This window comes from Ovis aries, chromosome 4 (assembly GCF_016772045.2).
Source record: "Ovis aries strain OAR_USU_Benz2616 breed Rambouillet chromosome 4, ARS-UI_Ramb_v3.0, whole genome shotgun sequence".
In the NCBI taxonomy this organism is placed as follows: Eukaryota; Metazoa; Chordata; class Mammalia; order Artiodactyla; family Bovidae; genus Ovis; species Ovis aries.
This window is the reverse complement of record NC_056057.1, coordinates 84,329,165-84,339,726: the sequence shown is the minus strand read 5'-3', so window position 1 is coordinate 84,339,726 and position 10,562 is coordinate 84,329,165.

The window sequence follows — 10,562 nt, the reverse complement described above, 5'->3', positions numbered from 1 at the left end:
AGGAGAAGAGATGCCTGACCACTGAGAGAGCTCAGAACTCCAAGCAGAGGGATCAGTCAGACTGGGGGCTGCGGGGAGAAACATGGACAAAACTTGCCTGTTGCCTGGTGGAGTGAGAAGACCTGAATCGGGCTAAATTCCCTGCAGTTCAGCCTTTCAGTGTTAATGTTGATGCCATGGTCTTATCTGGTGATTAAACATCTTTATATCGTTTCCCTGAACTACCTTTCCTTTTACATCAGCCAGTTACATAAGCCAACTTCAAGCAGCAAATCCAATAAGAATTGAATGAGCCTTATTAAAAGAAATTAATATCAGTTATACGGGTCTACATCTGACTCTCCTTTAAAGTAAACAGATGTGTGTTTGTGTGTGTGCATGCCTCATAAAACAGTTTGATGGAGGATTTATGTTCATCCTCAAGTAAAAGGCTGTCTTATACAGGGTTTCCAGATTTTGCGGGGAAAAAAATGCAAGGAACTTTGCAATATTTGAAACATCCACAAATGAAAAAAAAATTACTTATCTGAAATTCAGGGAAATGCAAATTGAAACAACAATGAGATATCATCTCACATCTGTCAGAATGGCTATTATCAAGAACACAAACAACACATGTTGGTAAGGATATGGAGTAAAGAGAACCCTTGTACACTTTCGCTGTGCTTAGTCGCTCAGTTGTGTCCAATTCTGTGTGACACCATAGACTGTCACCCACCAGGCTCCTCTGTCCATGGGGATTTTCCAGGCAAGAATACTGGAGTGGGTTGCCATGCCTTCCTCCAGGGGATCTTCCCAACCCAGGGATAGAACTCAGGTCTCCAGCAGTGCAGGCAAATTCTTTATCATCTGAGCCTCCAGGGATTCTTTACCATCTAAGTACACATTTGGTGGAATGCAAATTGGTTCAGTCACTACTGAAAACAATGTGGATGTCCTCAAAAAGTTGAAAATGGAGCTACCACATGATCCAGCAATTCTACTTCTGAGAGTTTATCAAAAGAAAACAAAAACTCTAAACTATAGCTGCACTCCTACGTTCACTGTTTATAACAGCTAAGAGCCCATCAACAGATGAACAGGCAAAGTAGCTGTGGTTATATGAATATATGAAGTCACCATATGTGGCCCCTAATTATGTGGTGGGTTTAGATGACTCTCCTGACTGCTTAACAGCTGTCTGTTGACTGACCCACTTTCTCCTCTCACCATTCTGTTTCTCTATCTCCCCAATGCACCATTCTTTACATCCCTCTGTCTGCCCATCTCTATGTTCACAGATCTTCTCTGTTTCCTATTGCTACACCCCCGCCCTCTTTCTTTTCAGATCTGACTTCTTCCCCTTCTCTCTTTCTCTTTAATCTCTCTTTCTCTTTAATCTCTCTTTCTGTTTTAATATTTCTTTCTTCATCTCTATTTCTGACTCTATCTCTCTACTTGCCTACATCCACCACCCGTCTTTCCTGTTCTATTTCTCTGTTTATATCTCTTACCTATTTTACTTTCTATCTCTCCCTCTTTCGAGTTCCTCCCACGGTCTTCATAACTATTTTAAGTTCTTTGTCACTCTATTCAGGAACCGGGGTCTCCTGCGTTGCAGGTGGATTCTTTACCAGCTGAGCTGTCAGGGAAGCCCTATTTAAGGACTGACATCTGTTAACTGACTTTTCTACATTAGTATGCTGAGGTTTTCCTGGCTTTCTATAAGTTGAGTAATTTTGGATTATATCCTACACCTGTTGATATTTTGTTTGCTGGGAAATAATCCAGTTATGGAATATAAATCCCTACCTGTCTTTGATGGGCAGGTCCAGATAGTGCAGTTTTCGAAGGATTTGCAGTATTATTCACACTGCACTGTGTGCACCATCCAGTGGCCCTGGGTGTTTGTCACACTCAGATCAGTTTGCAAAGTCTGTTTTGGATCACATTTATGCATGTGCTGGAGAAGGCAATGGCAACCCACTCCAGTACTCTTGCCTGGAGAATCCCATGGACGGATGGAGGAGCCTGGTAGGCTACAGTCCATGGGGTCGCAGAGAGTCGGACACGACTGAGCGACTTCCCTTTCACTTTTTTTCACTTTATGCATGTGCAGCTACGGGGGCGGTGATCCTAGCTGTCAAACACCCTTATATGAGGTTTCTTTCTTCATCTCTCTGCTCTCTGCAAGCTCTGCACCACTTTCCAGCTCACAGGAATCGTCTTTCTGGCCCTTGGCCCAGATAAGTGGTCTTTAGTATATTTGCTCTGCTGTGCATTCCTGCAACTGTGTCTCCCTTCCACACCAAGCAGGAAGAGGACAGAGAGAACAAAAGCCACTGGGATTCTTCATGTGCTCTTGGGACCACAGTTTCCTGTGTGAGCAAGAAGGTCCCTTCCCTCAGGGTTTAGCCTCCATGCAGTCATACTGCTGTCACAGACACTGGGATGGCCTGGGTTGGGGGTGTGGGTGTGGGATGGTGAGACTGGGAGAGAATGGAAAAGGACAAAAGAAGCACAAGCCAAAACAGAAAAGCAGTGCTCCTGGCCCACTGAGCACCCCATCCCTCTCTCTGCACCTGATGCCTATTCAGGCTTCAGGCTTCTTTGAGTGCCAGCTAGGGGAGACCAAAAGAAAAACGAGAGAAACTCACCATCAGTTCAGTAGTGCTAACTTTATAGTTTCCTTTTTCAAAATACTTGCTGTCACTTATTTTTTGCAGCTCCCTGGTGGCTCAGAGGTTAAAGCGTCTGCCTCCAATGCGGGAGACCCGGGTTCGATTCCTGGATTGGGAAGATCCCCTGGAGAAGGAAATGGCAATCCACTCCAGTATTCTTGCCTGGAGAATCCCATGGACGGAGAAGCCTAGTAGGTTACAGTCCACAGGGTGGCAAAGAGTCGGACACGACTGAGAGACTTTACCTTCACAGAATCATGGGTGTTAGTTGCATTTAGTAAGAGACATCCAAAGGCTAAATGTGCTTCTCAGCGAATTTTCCAGATTGGAACTCACTCCTTGCAATGTGAATTCACAGTCCCTCAATCAAAGGCTGCAGTTTCTTCCCCCATTAGAATGGGGTTCCAGGTCTGAGTCTAGACCTTAAAAGGCCTAATGAGATTCTGGCAGGTCTCTTGGATCCCCACCATTGTCATGACAACAAGACCTGGAGGATGAAGACCCACCTTGTATAGAGCTGATTCATCCTAGTCCAGGCTACCTTGACCTAGTCACCTGCTATTCCACTGATGGGTTAGCTGGAGCCTGGGTGGTCATCAGCTGAGTCTGACTCAGATCAGGAGAACAGCCCAGCTGACCAGAGAGTTAATGAGGATTAATAAATGATTGCTGTTTTAAACCACTATACTTTGGGATGTTTGTTATACAGTGTTATTGTGCAGTAGAACAGAGAGAGGGAGAGATAGAGAGGGGAAATATGCAGAAAGATATTATATATAAAGAGAGAAAGAAAGACATTATTTGTTATATCAAGCATATCCATATATTAAATAGATGTATAACAGTGTAGTTTGGAGATAACTCCTGAGTGGATATCTGGGTAAAATTCAACAACAATAAAAAGTTCAGGAGACACTGACTGAGGAAGATTGTAAGACAATTGTTGCTGGCATGAGAGCATGACTGCCGGTTTTATCTCTGCACTAGGAACTCTCTCACTAACTGAATATAGCCATTTGTCAAAATATGAAGGGTAAATTATTTGTACCAAAGTCCAAACTAACTGCACTTGAAAAATCTGCGTAAGCTTGTCAGTTAAGAGATGCAGAAGGAAGAACGGTGGATAATAGTTCTCGGTCTAGATGAATATTTTCAGATGGACATACGTGAAATCCCTTTTGACAAACTAGTGCAACAGGTAGCTCCTGTTATACAGGATTTCCTCTGACAAGAAATAAAATAAAACTTCAGTTTACACTTGGCATTGTGTTAACCTAAATCTCTCAAGGATTAAACCGACGTACCTCTCATTTTATATTCTAACCATGTGTACTGTAATGTCAAAGAAATCATTTGTTACTGCAATCAAATGCAGTACTTTTTCTCCTTCCCCTTTCCTACCATCTAGGATCTTCAGGAGAAGCAGAAGAAAAGCAGGATAGTGAAAAACCACTTTTAGGACAATGAGAACTCTTTTGTTAAAGTAAGTCTTTGAAAATGAAACTATATGACAAAGTAGTTAAATATGGAGCCTTTCTTTGAGTAGATTCAAAGGAAAATTTCAGGAATGTGATTGTGATTTTATAAGGTGAGTTTTTTTTTTTAACCTTTTCCTTTTAGGTATAAATTTGTGAAACATGAGAATCACCCCAGAGTCCCAAATTTCCAAATAATGATGACTTAGTTCACTCTCATTTATGTAGCCAAAATGTCTCTGTGTCCGACATGGTTTAACTACAAACCCTAACTTCTGCAGGCTGAGGGCAGCAGTCCTGGGAGGATGGTACTGTCCTTGTCTCCACTTACATGGAGAGGCCTCAGGTGAGGCCGCGGGTGAGTGACTGGTCCAGGGTCCCAAGCTGACAGAGGCAGAGCCAGGACTCAGGCGCCCTGTCTGGTACAAGGACCCGTGCTGGTCCGGCACGGGGATGTCTCTGGAGCACACTGGAGCTTCTGCGATGATAGACATGGTCCAGCACCAGCAGTGCAGCTCCATGCGCCTCCAAGTCGAGGAATATCCATGTTCAGTCCTTCACGTCACCAAGGAAACATTTCAAGCTCAGAAATACAAGCAAATCAAAATATGAGCAGTTGTAATAGCAGTGATTCTGCATAATTATTTAGCCATAGAAGGGAAAAGATAGTAGATCTTAAAACTTCATGTCGCTGAGCCACCAGGGAAGTCCAGGCACCATTTATGCTGCTAAGTTACTTCAGCCATGTCCAACTCTGTGTGACCCCATAGACGGCAGCCCACCAGGCTCCACCATCCCTGGGATTCTCCAGGCAAGAACACTGGAGTGGGTTTCCATTTCCTTCTCCAATGCATGAAAGTGGAAAGTGAAAGTGAAGTCGCTCAGTCGTACCCGACTCTTAGCGACCCCATGGACTGCAGCCCACCAGGCTCCTTCGTCCATGGGACTTTCCAGGCAAGAGTACTGGAGTGGGATGCCACTGACTTCTCCGGCACCATTTATAAATGTATACAAATATGGAATCATTATGCTGATAACTGAGACTAACGTAATGTTTCATGTCAATTATAGCCCCACTGAAAGCTGATAAAATCTTTTCTAAAGGAAAGGGAAAGCAGAGGACTGGATGTAGTAGCTGGGCGGCTGATATAGGGACAGGCAGGCCAGCAGAGGCAGCCACAGTCACAGCAGAGACTCTGCCCTGAATCTGTGGTTCTCAACGAACTTGTGCCTCTTGTTTCCACAACAGTGTTCAGACATAAAGCATAAATGTGGGCATGTGAAGAGTAGATCCTTTTCTAAAATGCTTTAAAATAAATTATTGGGTGGCCTAAGTCACATAGACACTTTACTGTCTATTTCACAGGGCATGAAATAATAGACTTTGTTATAAAAAAAAAAACACAAAGTAACATGCAATATTTAGCCTTTCCATGCTACATCTCAAATAATTTTTGTGTTCTTTCTTTTTCTTCATGAAAAACCTTCATTGAAAGTCACTGAAGGGAAAAAAAAAGACTGGAAATTGGTTATTCTTTTTGAAAACTGAAATGGTGACTTCTATTGCTGATGTTATTCAGGGGTTAATAAAGGTTTTATTGATTGTAGTATCTCACAGACATGTCACCATAGATTTAGTTGCCTGCCTGTGGCTGATAAGATTGTGTCATGATCCACCCTGTATTCCATGAGCCTGAGTCTGATCTCTTGAGGAAAAGCTGGGAAAAAGACCTGTGCTGTGTTTCTAATCAAAAGACCTCTTAATATATTGGGGTAGCATTTCTTTGTAAGCAAAGTCTCTTTTTATTTTTTAATTTTATTTTGATTTGCAGAATGGAGGATATTTTTTCCTTTCGTGTCTTGGACTTCTTTTTGATATTTTTTTAACACCCTACCTTTCTATTGTGTTTTTAAATTCATGCACATTTGTACAATTGTAAAAAGTAAGAAAACAGACTATGTCGGGAGTTCCCTGATGGTCCTGTGGCTAGGACTCAGGACTTTCACCACAGCCAAAAAATAAAACAAAATAAAAAACCCTGAACCTATCAAAATGATTAGTTTCATTCCTGATTTGTGTTATGTATTTGGCCTACAGTGTTGAAATATAACAGAAAAGCAAGATGGATTGTGAATACATATAAAAGTACCAAGCTATTATTTAGCATGAAATGTTTCTCTCTTAGACATATCTTCTAAACCACTCCGAGTACTCTTACTTTGAATCCATTCTATGAAACCATTGCCATCATTTTTCCTTATGTTTAGCTAGTTTGAACTAAAATTAACTCATACTGTGAGCTGATCTTGTTAAGCAGGAATTTTCAATGCAATGCTTCACGGGAAGGCAGCATGTCTGTCAGTTTCTTTTCATTACTCACTTGTGTCATTTAAGAAAAATTCAACTCTGTGTGATGAAAATGGTGTTGGTTTGGGTGCAAACTAGCCATTAGTGTGGATCTAATCAACTCCACCCATGCATGGTTTAAGAATGAGCGACAGGACAGGAGTGCAGCTGGAGGCTCCCTGGGAGTCTGGATCCTAAGCAGGGGAGCCCCTTACATGGAGAACTTGGGGGAGGGGAGCACTAGAATCTGGCCTTGAACTAAAACCTCAGGAATTCATTGGTGTCATCACAATGAGTACGTCCTGTGTCAGGAGTGGACTTGCATCTACAGCACAACCACAGATGGGGCCTGAGCTGCACGTCAGGGTGTGACTTTAACCTGAGAAGGAGCTCTCTCCTGACACACTGGCTGTACCAGTTAGATGCAGCCAGTCCTCCTAGGAGGGCAAGGCCCCCCCAGATGTTGGCTTTCAGAGCAGAGACCGAGAGGAAAGAAGGATGTGACTTGAATGTGCCCTGAGGTCAGACTGTCAGAGCTGAAGCTGTGACCCCAGCAGTGGAGCCCTGCTTTCCTGTGGGACTGGACGGATACAGTCCGGGTCCTGGACCCCCACCCTGGACCTGCTGGGTGGGGAGGGGGTGGGACACCTGCTCTTCATGCTTATGTGTCTGAGCAGCCCTCTGCTATTCACCTGTCGCATTGTCATCTGATGTCAGTGCCCCTAGTAAGCCTTGCTCAGGTTAATTCTGAGGTCATTTTGTCCTTTTAGGAGAACTTAATATGACTTAGTATATGATGTCCAATTGCACAGGTGAACCCAGGGCCTCCATATGTCGGTTCTCATGAGGGAAAAGGCACACTATTGTTGTTGTTGTTGAAAAAGCACACAGTTGTCACTGTTGCATACACCTGCGGTCTGTCCATGTCATTGGGTTCAGGGATCAGGTTTTGTGTCACCCATCTATACTGAGAAAATGGAACCAAGAAGTAGCAGCCTCAGTAAGTCAAGACCATGGAAGAACCCAGGTGGCTGGTAGAAAGTCAGGGATGATCTTAGTGGTGCAAGGAGTCCCGTCTACTCTTTCCTCCAGAACAGAGTCCTGAGCATGGACAGAAATGCAGCCACTGAACATCCTGGACATAAAGTTCCCAGCTCACACAGGAGTTGCTTGCAGGAAGTCGGCTGTGGTTTAACTGTTCTCATTTCCTTGTGACACCCCAGCTACCCCTTGCACAGCCTCAACCAGTAGAGGCCAGTTTGACTTTGAGCATTTTCCACGAATCAACCACAATTGACAGAGCACGTAAACACAAAAACCCTGAGAAAATGAAACCCCATCAGCCACACCAGCGCCCTCCTGCTGCCACTCAAGCTGTCACCCCATCCCCAAGGTCCTCCCCTCTCTGCACCTCCCAGGCCAGGGCAGCCCAGGGAGAGTTGGGGCAGGAGGTTGCTGAGAAGTTGGAAACCACAAGAGATACTGCCCAGCAAGGCCCTAGCTGTGGAATCAGCTGCACAAAACTTTCAGTGATTTGCAAATTTCCCTTCTTGCCTCCTACATTTAATACACTGACTCTTCACAATGAAGAAATAGTTCCACATCTCTAAGACCAGTTCAGTTCAATTCAGTTGCTCAGTCGTGTCTGACTCTTTGTGATGCCATGGACTGCAGCACACCAGGCCTCCCTGTCCACCACCAACTCCCGGAGTTTATTCAAACTCATGTCCGTTGAGTCAGTGATGCCATCCAACCATCTCATTCTGTATTGTCCCCTTCTCCTCCTGCCCTCAATCTTTCCCAGCATCAGGGTCTTTTCAAATGAGTTAGTTCTTTGCATCAGGTGGCCAAAGTATTGAAGTTTCAGCTTCAGCATCAGTCCTTCCAATAAATATTCAGGACTGATTTCCTTTAGGATAGACTGGTTGGATCTCCTTGCAGTCCAAGGGACTCTCAAGAGTCTTCTCAAACACCACAGTTCCAGAGCATCAGTTCTTTGGTGCTCAGCTTTATTTATAGTCCAACTCTCACATCCATACCTGACTACTAGAAAAGCCATAGCGTTCACTAGATAGACATTTGTTGGCAAAGTAAGGTCTCTGCTTTGTAGTATGCTGTCTAGGTTGGTCATAGCTTTTCTTCCAAGGAGCAAGTATCTTTTAATTTCATGACTGCAGTCACCATCTTCAGTGATTTGGAGCCCAAGAGCATAAAGTCTGTCACTGTTTTCATTGTTTCTTTATCTACCTGCCATGAAGTGATGGGACCAGATGCCATGATCTTAGCTTTCTGAATGCTGAGTTTTAAGCCAACTTTTTCACTCTCCTCTTTCACTTTCATCAAGAGGCTCTTTAATTCTTCTTTGCTTTCTGCCATATCTGAGGTTATTGATATTTCTCCCGGCAATCTTGACTCCTGCTTGTGTTTCATCCAGCCCAGCATTTCTCATGATGTACTCTGCATATAAGTTAAATAAGCAGGATGACAATATTTAGCCTTGATGTACTTTCTCCTTTCCCGATTTGGAACCAGTCTGTTGTTCCATGTCCAGTTCTAACTGTTGCGTCTTGACCTGCCTACAGGAGGCAGGTAAGATGGTCTAATATTCCCATCTCTTGAAGAGTTTTCCACAGTTTGTTGTGATCCACACAGACAAAGGCTTTGGAGTAGTCGATAAATATGCCTGATATATATTTTTTGGAAGATACATAGTGGTCTTTTATTTTTTAGCTTCTTATTGGGGACTAGGGTTCATTGGGTGCTGCAGTTAATGAACATAAATCTTTGTACATTTTATTGCCTTAGGAAATTGATGAGTGGGTGTTAAGATCACTTTCTGAGTAAAGCACGTTTTACCCTTGTGTAATCTCGCTGTGTGAGATCTGAGCTGGCATCGCTGGAACCGTTTCAGTTACTTGATGCCTCAACCAGGCTGCACATTAGGTTTAATGAAGAAAGGGTTTTAAAGTGTGATGCCTGGCCTGTGATGTAGTCTGGACATCAGTGACTTTTCTTCTTATATATTTACCAATCTACTTCTCTAATCATTTATTTATAGCTATAATAAGAGAGCCACTGGTGTACTCAAAAAGGGAGCAGGGTTTAAGTCAGGCAGACCTGGCCCAAGTGGACTTTGGCACTGCTCTGCGTTTAACTTTGGGCATATTTCATAACCTCTCTGGGACCTCATCTTCTTGTCGGTGAATCAGAGATGTTAGGTAACAAAATACAGGCTCGGAAGTCAGAGAAACCCTGTTCTAAATAACTATTACTTTAAAAGTAGAAGTGATGAGCAGATAACCTCTTTCATCTGAAAACTGTGGCCTCTAACTGTACCTTCCTCCAAGGGTGCTTAGAGGATTAACGGAATTATCTGGGTGAACTGTAGCAACTGAATCCCTGTTCCATCTACATCTCAACTGTCTATGGGCAATGAGATTAGAGAAAATTCTCAGTGTATTTGTGCAATTGTGAAATCTACGGATTCTACAGTAGAGCTGCCAACAGTAGATGCTAGTGTTGCCTAGGGTTTGTGTAGACCATGCATCATGACCTTATCTACTTCACCTGCTCCAGGAGACAGGGCACTGTAACTTCATCACACAGAGAGTTCAAACCACTGCCTGGGGTCACACAGATGCTAACACAGACCCAGGGTTCAAATGCAGGCCCTCAGGGATTAGAGTCTGCATGCTTCTCCTCTACCTGATGCCCCTCTGGTGTTGGGGCAGTTCTCATGGGGTTAATATGAGGATCAGGGGGCAGTGCTTATGAGACACTAGCACAGATCTGAGCGCACACTGTGAAAGTCATCCTGAGTGTCAGTCACCACAGGAATGTTCTGAACCAATAAGTTTGAATCCACTGACTTTAAAAGAGAAAGAACCCAGGCACCTTGCTTTGGCTATGGGTCCTCTTGGGGCCAGTGCCCCGAAGAAAGCACCATAACCACCATCCCAGAGAAAGACTTAGAAATGTGTTGCTGATCATTATTACAACCAGGGCTGAATTTGATAGCTCAGTTGTCATGCTGTCTCTTACCTTGGTTAGATTTCATGAAATTACACACAGACAAAAATG